The sequence below is a fragment of the Herpailurus yagouaroundi genome, unplaced genomic scaffold (assembly GCF_014898765.1).
Source record: "Herpailurus yagouaroundi ecotype Mexico unplaced genomic scaffold, PumYag 100, whole genome shotgun sequence".
In the NCBI taxonomy this organism is placed as follows: domain Eukaryota; kingdom Metazoa; phylum Chordata; class Mammalia; order Carnivora; family Felidae; genus Herpailurus; species Herpailurus yagouaroundi.
Window position 1 is genome coordinate 4,760,364 of NW_024412391.1, and position 10,861 is coordinate 4,771,224.

Sequence of the window (10,861 nt, forward strand, 5' to 3'; positions counted from 1 at the left end):
ATACTGGCAATTATCATAAGCCAGAAGTAAATGTAACAGTAAATCAGTGCTCAAAACCTTAGCTTCCAGGACCATTGAAGCATTTTCTAACGGACTTCATTGACTTTATCCTATCATAACCTGAAATGTGTCTTAAAATTGTTTATGTAATTCTAGTTGAGTTAAAGATTTCCACAACTTTTCATCATTTACTTGGATATGATTTCAAACAGAATTTACAGTTTCTTCATCATTTACTTCACTATCCTCATTATCTTTATTAAAATTATGTTCCTGTGAAGGCAGACCAATCAACTCTCATTATGGTGGTATAATCCATCAAGACTGCTTTTTGTACAGTTATCAACCGAAGCACTTAATATATTGTGGAAAAATATAAAATTTTATTGATTTTAAAACGTACAGCTCAGTGGCCTTATTCACACTGTATGCCATCACCATCACCACCTTCCATCTCCAGAACTCTCTCATCCCAGAGGGAAAGTCTGTCCCCATTAAATAATAACTCCCCATTCCTCCCTCCCCTAATCCCTTATAACCACTGTTGTGTTTCTGCTTCCATGACTTTGACTCTTCTACATATCTTCTTGCTATCAGCTTGCCAAGTGCTTGTCAATATTGTTGAATTTTTCAGAAAACCGATTCTGGGTTTCATTGGTATTTTTTCCTCCTTTTATTGAGGGGTTTTCTATTCTCTAGTTCCTTTGCCTGTGCCCTAATCTTCATTAGTTTCTTCCTTCTGCTGATTTGGGATTTGGTTTTTCTTCTCTTTCTGGTCCTTGGAGGCATAAAGTGAGGGTTGCTGATTTGCGACCTTTATTCTATTTTAATGTAGGAGTTTATGCTGTAAGCCACACTTTTAGCACTGCTTTTGCAACATTCCATTTGGGGTCTGTTGTGTGTTTCATTTATTTATTTATTTATTTATTTATTTATTTTTTTCATTTCTCCCCAGCTAGCTTCTAACTTCTGCTCCTGAACCCCTTGGTGAATTTTTCACTTCAGTTCTCGTATTCTTCAGCTCCAGAGTTTCCGTTTGGCTCTTTTCCACAGTTTTTATCTCTTGGTGATATTTTCATTTTTCTCATGCATCATTTTCCTTGGTTTGTTGTTTATTTGTGTTCTCTTTGAGACTATTGAGCATCTATCTTTAAAATAATTATATTGAATTCTTTGTCCGGTAATTCACAAATCTGCATTTCTTCAGTGGTAGTTTCGGGAGATGAATTTTGTTCCTTTGGCTCATGTTTTCCCAGTTTCTTGGCATATCTTGTGAATTTGAGTTGAAATGTGGGCTTTTGGAAAAAACAGCTATTTCTCCCAGTCTTTACTGGCTTCATGACAGGGAAGATCTTCGGCAATCTGCCCTGTTAGAGATTCTGCGGACCTTTTCAAGCTTTAATGGGGACGTAGTTTCTCTGAACTGGTGCGTGGATTTTCTCAGTTAAGAGGTTTGCCTGCTTCTTCTCTGGAGCCTGTAAACACTTGCTCCCCCTGGTGTTTGTCTGAGATGCTACAATCTCCCTACAGCTCTGTAAGTTAGTGTTTGTTTGTTTCTCAGGGGCCCCAAGATGGCCCCCAGACTGCCATTCCCAGCAGGGCTCTAAATCACACCAGATGGAAAACATTCCTCGGCCATCCCTGAAAGCCAGAATGTAATACCCAAGGTCCACTCCTCTCCTTTCATCCAAAGAGAAAGTGGAGTTAGGAAGGAATCCTCTGATCATGCCACTCGGGGCCAGGGATGCCGAGTGACTAGAACAGGAAAAATATCATAACCTTGCCTGATCACTTTTCTGTAACTCTTCTTGATTTTGTGCTTCTCCAGGTGCTGCAGCCTCTCTACTGGTTTCTCATAATGGCTATTTGATCTATATATTATTGTCTCCTCGGAGGAATGGAGGAAACTCAGGGATTTCTATTCTGCTACCTGGCTAATTTAACTCTTTTGATAATTCTCACCATCAAATCATGAATCTTCTTGGGGAAATTTCTTGAGTTTTAATACACCAGCAATCATATCTCTTGAGAAGACAAATTCCCTGCTGAGAAATTCTACCATTCTTCATATTGCCCTCTTTTTCTGCAATGCTCTGTTAAAAGCAGCCTTCATCTGAGCATTCCTTAGACTGTAGATGAGAGGGTTCAGCAATGGGTTGAAGAGTGGTGAAACAGGGTAAGGATTTTCTGCTGCTCCTCACGTTGACTATTGTCTGGGACCAAGTCAACCATCAGGGCTATGCCAAAGTAGACTCCAACCACACAGAAGTGTGAGGAGCAGGTGGAAAAGGCTTTTCTGTGCCCCTCCTTTGTCTGGATCTTCAGGATGGCCCAGAGGATGCACACGTAGCAGATCAACACCGGGGAGAGGGGCCCAACTAAGATAAACACACCACCAGCAAAGACAAAAACTTCATTGATTCAAGTATCACCACAGGCCACTTTGAGGACAGATAGGATTTCCCAGAAAAAGTGGTTCACCTCCTGGGGCCCAGAGAAAGTCAACCTTAGAGAGAGAATTACATGTACTAGGGCTAGGGAAAATCCACATGCCCAGATAGTGATGACCAGGAGCATGCAATGCACACTGTCCAGTTCATGATGACAGTGTACTGGGGCGGATGGCAGATTGCCACGAACCCATCATAGGCCATCACTACCAAAATCAGGCACTCTTCACCAGCACAAGTCACAAACAAAACTATCTGCATAGCGCACGAGACAAAGGAGATAGTTTTTTTGTGCTTCACTAGGTTTTCCAGCATATTGGGCTAACTGATGGAAGCATAGCATATGTCAATGATAGCCAGATGAGAAAGGAAGAAATACATGGGGGAATGCAGTCTGAGGTCCAGCCAAATGAGTCCCAAGATCACGCCATTTGCCAGCAGGTTGAAGATATATAACAGGGAGAAGACACAGGAGAGGAGCACTTCAGTGTCTTTACTGAGCTGGAATCCCACCAGGATGATTTCTGGTCCACGATTGGTTGTCCCCCCCCCCCCCCATTCCTTGATGAAAGTTTATCAAGGACTGAAGTGTGATAGAAAGGTCAACGCTGGATATGAATGAAAATTGAAGTTATTTACTCAGAGGAAAGGAAAGTTATGAACTCAGAGGAAGCTTTTATGCCTGTCCCTACTTGACTTTTTCTTGTCCAATGTTTTAGTTTAAAATTTTTATTCAGATAAGTATCCAAAAATTAAAACAATATGATTATATATAGTTTACCAAATTGTTTTAAAGTTTGCTTCATCAATTCTTTTTTTTTTTTTTTCCTATGTACACATTTTCCCCCTTGGCCACGTAAGAGTAAAATGTAGGCGTAATGCCAATTTTTCCCTTTGTTTTTTTCTAAGACAAGGATATTCATATTCAGGATAAGTAACCAAAATCAGGAGATGTAACATTAGCATGATTCTCTATTCTAGATACAGCATTTTCTGCCCCTCTGGTCCAAGATGCAATCTTGCACACATTGCATCTCCTCTAATATGAAATAATCACTCAGTCTTTCCCTTGAAATTGATATTTTTGAAGCATACACACCAGTTGTTTTTTTATGTCTCTCAACTTGGGTTTTCCATTTATTGCCCCTTTTTAGTTCAAAATATAAATTTCTAATAGGATATAAAAAGTGTCCTTCTTAATGGCTTCCATTAATATACAGGTAATGTTAATTTGTCCCAATACTGGTGGTACAACGTGGATCTTGGTTAAGGTGGAGTCTTCAAGTTATCTCCAGCATAAAATTATTACTCCACAATTTAAAGCACTTTCTCACTTCTGGCTTCCTAAATTGTTCTAGCCTCAAGTTGTTTATTTCCCACTTCAGCTTGAAATAAGTTATTTCACTAAAAAGATCTAGTTCCTTTCAGTGAAGAATCTTATTTTCCAAAAAAAATCTGATTTTATTGGATCTTTAACAATATTTTTATCATGATTATTGCCAAATTTCTAATATCCTCGTTTAATTAGTAGAGCATATAATTTGACATGCAAACTGTTCAGGGGATGATAAATTCTTAAACTTACTTGTTTAATCCTAATACATCTTTACAGACTTCCTTTGGAGGGCCAAATCTATTTTACTAAATTAACATTAAGATTAAAGAAAATGATCTTGATATGATACAGTCGTTTATTTTGGGCAAAAGGATACTTCTAGTCTTATTTAAAATTTTTTGTTTTTCTTTATATTTAGACAATCATAGATTCTTGGGAATTTCAGATTCACAGATTAGTTTCAACAGCCTGATACAATCTGTGAATGAAGACACACCTCATATGAAATTTTGACAAGTTTTTCAAAGTGTCTTAGGAAAACATGAAATTTAATGAAAGACTAAAGAGATAATACTGGGAAACATGGCCAAAAGTGATCATTGTTAATAATTTGCATATAGTGTTTCATTACTTACTGTACATAGAATTTCATATATAATTAAAAATTAAACAGTGTTATTTCTTTTAGAATCAGTTCATGTAAATTCCCCACGACAAAATACTTTTCTGGAGCATATGTTGCCAGCTGCATACTATTTTATCTTTTAACTGATTTAATATATTACCTTCTACTATATTGCATGCAATAGAAATTATGGCCCATGCTGACTCCATTTCATACATAAATTTTTTGTACCTTTTGTTATTTTCCCATAATAGATTCATAGACACGAAAGTTCTCAGTCAAATCTATCTCTGTCATCATCTTTCTGTCTAAAAAGCAAACAAGCAGGAGAAAAGAAATCCAGACATATTATCATCAGAAGAAATCACTTGGGAGGAAAGAATCTCTAACTGAATTATCATGACTAATCTCAAACTCACCTTTCCTATGAAAGGGCCCCCACTTCAGCTTTTCAGCTTCTATTATGCTCTCAAGTTTTTATACAATTTAGTCCAACCTGGTGTAAAATGTACTTCCTCTGGTTCGTTCTTAGGTCACCTTCATATTAAATACCAACAAGGAGTAAAACTAGTTACTGGAAAGTGAGATTTTATGAAGGTTAAGTATAATCTGATGACAATGTATGTAACCTCTGGTGTACTGGGTTAAATCTGTCTTTCTTAGTTGATTACAGCTGAGGGCTGTCTATCCTCCAATTTCAGGGAGCTGATTACAATGGACACCTGTCTCTTACTGCCGAAATAATTCCATGTGGAAGTAATTATCCTAACACCAACTATTCATCATTTCCTTCCTAGACATCTTTTTACATTTTAACACCAAAAGACACACATTTCTTTGTTTCCATCTATTGGCTTTTCTTAATTCCAGTTTGTGTTCCAACAGGTACTCCTGTTTCCTAGATGAATGACAACATGGAATGAGTTATTATTTGAGGCCAATATCACCCATTACACAGAAATGTCTTTACCTTTACAGTCATTCAAGTTAAAAAATATTTAATGTGAGGGTCGCTTGGAAGATGGCAGCGTAGGAGGACACTGGGCTCACCTCGTCCTGCTGATCGCTTAGATTCCACCCACATCTGCCTAAATAACTCAGAAAACTGCCAGAAGACTAGCAGAATGGACTCTCCAGAGTCAAGTGTAGACAAGAGGCCCACAGAAGAAGGTAGGAAGGGCAGAGAGGCAGTGCATGCTACACAGACTGGCGGGAGGGAGCCAGGGTGGTGGAGGGTCAGCCAGCCCACCCGGCAAGGCAGAGCCCCCGAGTCTGGGTTGCAAAAGTGGAGGGGCCAGACGGAGGGTGTTCTGACATCCAGTGGGACTTAACATCTGGAATGTTATAAGTCAACAGTTCTGCTCAGACAGCAGGAGGGTGAGAGGACACCAGGAGGGAGAGATGTTAAGCCCTGGAAGACAGAACTCAGCTCAGTGGGGAACAAAGGCTCTGGGAAGCACCATCTCCCTCCCGAAATCCCAAAGGGAACCAGTTCCCGTCACTGAACTTGCTTGCACCGCGCAAACACCCAATGCTGTGCTTCTGTGGATCCATCCCTCCAACAGGTCTGCCTCCCTCCCGGTGCCGCAGAGCCCCTCCCAAAGCCAGACCACTGAAGGCAAAGAGAGCGGAGTCTGCCCCTCCTGCCCCTGTGCACCTTGCGGATCCACCCCAGCTAATATGCCAGATCCCATAGAAGCAGCACCACAAGCCTGGCAGGGTGCAAGTAGCCCAGATGGGGCCACACCACTCCACCGTGATTCCTGCCCTGTGGAAGAGGGGAAGATAAGGTACACACCAGTCTGACTGTGGCCCCAGTGGTGGGCTTGGGGCAGACATCGGGTCTGACTGAGGCCCTGACCACCAACACAAGTTGCTCCACACAGCACAAGGGAAAAGCTCTGCAGTTCCATGCCACTCCAGGGACTATCCAAAATGACGAAACAGAAGAATTCTCGAAAGAAACCCCAGGAAGTAGCAACAACTAACAAATTGATCAAAAACGATTTAAGCAATGTAACGGAACATGAGTTTAAAATGATAGTCATAAAATTAATCACTGGGCTTGAAAAAAGTATAGAGGACAGCAGATAATCTACTGCTACAGAGATCAAGGGACTAAGAAACAGTCAGGAAGAGCTAAAAATGCTATAAATGAGGTGCAAAATAAAATGGAGGCGACCACAGCTCAGATTGAAGAGGTAGAGGAGAGAATAGGTGAATTAGAAGATAAAATTATGGAAAAGAGGAAGCTGAGAAAAAGAGAGATAAAAAAATCCAGGAGTATGAGGGGAGACTTAGAGAACTAAGTGATGTGATGAAATGCAATAATATCCATAGAATAGGGATTCCAGAGGAGGAAGAGAGAGAGAAAGGGGCTGAAGGTGTACTTGAAGAAATCATAGCTGAGAACTTCCCTGATCTGGGGAAGGAAAAAGGCATTGAAATCCAACAGGCACAGAGAACTCCCTTCAGACATAACTTGAATCAATCTTCTGCATGACATATCATAGTGAAACTGGAAAAATACAAGGATAAAGAGAAAATTCTGAAAGCAGCTAGGGATAAACATGCTCTAACATATAAAGAGAGACCCATAAGACTAATGGCAGACCTATCCACTGAAACTTGGCAGGCCAGAAAGGAATGGCAGGAAATCTTCAATGTGATGAACAGAAAAAAATAAGCAGCCAAGAATCCTCTATCCAGCAAGTCTGTCATTCGGAATAGAAGGAGAGATAAAGGTCTTCCCAAACAAACAAAAACTGAAGGAATTCATCACCACTAAACCAGCCCTACAAGAGATCCTAAGGGGGATACTGTGAAACAAAGTACCAGAGACATCACTACAAGCATGAAACCTACAGACATCACAATGATTCTAAACACATATCTCTATAACAACACTGAATGTAAATGGACTAAATGCACCAACTGAAAGACATATGGTATCAGAATGGATAAAAAAACAAGACCAATCTATTTGCTGTCTACAAGAGACTCACTTTAGACCTGAGGACACCTTCAGATTGAAAGTGAGGGGATGGAGAACTATTTATCATGCTACTGGAAGTCAAAAGAGAGCTGGAGTAGCCATACTTATATCAGACAAACTAGACTTTAAATTAAAGGCTGTAACAAGACATGAAGAAGGGCATTATATAATAATTACAGGGTCTATCCATCAGGAAGAGCTAATAATTATAGATGTCTAAGCGCTGAATACAGGAGCCCCCAAATATATAAAACAATTACTCACAAACATAAGGAACCTTATTGATAAGAATGTGGTAATTGCAGGGGACTTTAATACTCCATTTACAACAATGGATAGACCATCTAGGTGGTCTAGATGTCAATAAAGAAACAAGGGCCCTGAATGATACATTGGATCAGATGGACTTGACATATTTAGAACTCTGCATCCCAAAGCAACAGAATATACTTTCTTCACGAGTCCACATGGAACATTCTCCAAGATAGATCACATACTGGGTCACAAAACAGCCCTTCATAAGTATAAAAGAATTGACATCATACCATGCACACTTTCAGACCACAATGCTATGAAGCTTGAAATCAACCACAGGAAAAAGTCTGGAAAACCTCCAAAAACATGGAGGTTAAAGAACACCCTACTAAAGAATGAATGGGTCAACCAGGCAATTAGAGAAGAAACTAAAAAATATATAGAAACAAATCAAAATGAAAATACAACAATCCAAATACTTTGGGATGCAGCGAAGGCAGTCCTGAGAGGAAAATACTTTGCAGTCCAGGCCTATCTCAAGAAACAAGAAAAATCCCAAATACAAAATCTAACAGCACACCTAAAGGAAATAGAAGAACAGCAAAGATACCCCAAACCCAGCAGAAGAAGAGAAATAACAAAGGTAAGAGCAGAAATAAACAATATAGAATCTAAAAAAACTGTAGAGCAGATCAAGGAAACCAAGAGTTGGTTTTTTGAAAAAATGAACAAAATTGATAAACTTCTAGCCAGGCTTCTCAAAAAGAAAAGGGAGATGACCCAAATAGATAAAATCATGAATGAAAATGGAATTATTACAACCAATCTCTCAGAAATACAAGCAATTATCAGGGAATACTATGAAAAATTATATGCCAATAAACTGGACAACCTGGAAGAAATGGACAAATTCATAAGCACCCACACACTCCAAAACTCAATCAGGAAGAAATAGAAAACTTGAACAGACCCATAACCAGGGTCTGAAGAAATTGAATCAGTTATCAAAAATCTCCCAACAAATAAGAGTCCCAGGCTTCCCAGGGGAATTCTACCAGACATTTAAAACAGAGATAATACCTATCCTTCTCAAGCTGTTCCAAAAAGTAGAAAGGGAAGGAAAACTTCCAGGCTCATTCTAGGAAGCCAGCATTACTTTGATTCCTAAACCAGACAGAGACCCAGTAAAAAAAGAGAACTACAGGACAATATCCCTGAAGAATATGGATGCAAAAATTCTCAATAAGATACTAGCAAATTGAATTCAACAGCATATAAAAAGAATTATTCACCATGATCAAGTGGGATTCATTCCTGGGCTGCAGGGCTGGTTCAACATTTGCAAATCAATCAATGTGATACATCACATTAATAAAAGAAAAGATAAGAACCATATGATCCTGTCAATTGATGCAGAAAAAGCATTTGACAAAATTCACCATCCGTTCTTAATAAAAACCCTCAAGAAAGTCGGGGTAGAAGGAACATACTTAAACATCACAAAAGCCATTTATGAAGATCCCACAGCTAATATCATCCTCAATGGGGAAAAACTGAGAGCTTTCTCCCTGAGATCAGGAACACGACAGGGATGTCCACTCTGACCGCTGTTGTTTAACATAGTGTTGGAAGTGCTAGCCTCAGCAATCAGACAACAAAAGGAAATCAAAGGCATCAAAATTGGCAAAGATGAAGTCAAGCTTTCACTTTTTGCAGATGACATCATATTATACCTGGAAAACCCAATAGACTCCACCAAAAGTCTGCTAGAACTGATACATGAATTCAGCAAATTCACAGGATACAAAATCAATGTACAGAAATCAGTTACATTTTTATACCCCAATAATGAAGCAAAAGAAAGAGAAATAAGGAAACTGATCCCATTCACAATTGCACCAAGAAGCATAAAATACTTAGGAACAAACCTAACCAAAGATGTAAAAGATCTGTATGCTGAGAACTATAGAGAGCTTATGAAGGAAATTGAAGAAGATACAAAGAAATGGAAAAACATTCCATGCTCATGGATTGGAAGAATAAATAGTTAAAATGTCAATACTACCCAAAGCTATCTACACATTCAATGCAATCCCAATGAAAATTGCACCAACATTCTTCTCGAAGCTAGAACAAGCAATCCTAAAATATTTATGGAACCACAAAAGACCCCAAATAGCCAAAGTAATTTTGAAGAAGACCAAAGTGGGAGGCATCACAATCCTAGACTTTAGCCTCTACTACAAAGCTGTAACCATCAAGACACCATGGTATTGGCAAAAAAAAAAAAAACAAAACAAAACAAAAAAAAACAAAAAAAAAACACACAAAACAAAACAAACAAACAAAAACCAACAACAAAAAACAGACACATAGACCAATGGAATAGAATAGAAACCCCAGAGTTAGACCCACAAAAGTATGGCCAACTAATCTTTGACAAAGCAGGAAAGAACATCCAATGAAAAAAAGACAGTCTCTTTAGCAAATGGTGCTGGGAGAACTGGATAGCAACATGCAGAAGGATGAAACTAGACCACTTTCTCACACCATTCACAAAAATAAACTCAAAATGTATGAAGGACCTGAATGTGAGACAGGAAACCATCAAAACCCTAGAGGAGAAAGCAGGAAAAAAACCTCTCTGACCTCAGCCACAGCAATTTCTTACTTGACACATCCCCAAAGGCAAAGGAATTAATAGCAAAAATGAACTATTGGGACCTCATGAAGATAAAAAGCTTCTGCATTGCAAAGGAAATAACCAACAAAACTAAAGGCAACCAATGGAATGGGAAAAGATATTTGCAAGTGACATATCGGACAAAGGGCTAGTATCCAAAATCTATAAAGAGGTCACCAAATTCCACACCTGAAAAACAAATAATCCAGTGTAGAAATGGGCAGAAAACATGAATAGACACTTCTCTAAAGACATCCAGATGGCCAACAGGCACATGAAAAGATGCTCAACGTCACTCCTCATCAGGGAAATACAAATCAAAACCACACTCAGATATCATCTCACACCAGTCAGAATGGCTAAAATGAACAAATCAGTAAACTATAGATGCTGGAGAGGATGTGGAGAAACGGGAATCCTCTTGCACTGTTGGTGGGAATGTAAACTGGTGCAGCCACTCTGAAAAACAGTGTGAAGGTTCCTCAAAAACTTAAAAATAGATCTACCCTATGACCCA

The 10,861-nt window shown here is 39.0% G+C and overlaps 1 pseudogene; it reads right to left on the reverse strand.

Annotated features, from left to right (window-relative positions):
* Positions 1 to 2,065: 2,065 nt before the first annotated feature.
* On the reverse strand, positions 2,066 to 2,654 carry LOC121028967 (olfactory receptor 2A2-like; annotated as a pseudogene).
* Positions 2,655 to 10,861: the final 8,207 nt, after the last annotated feature.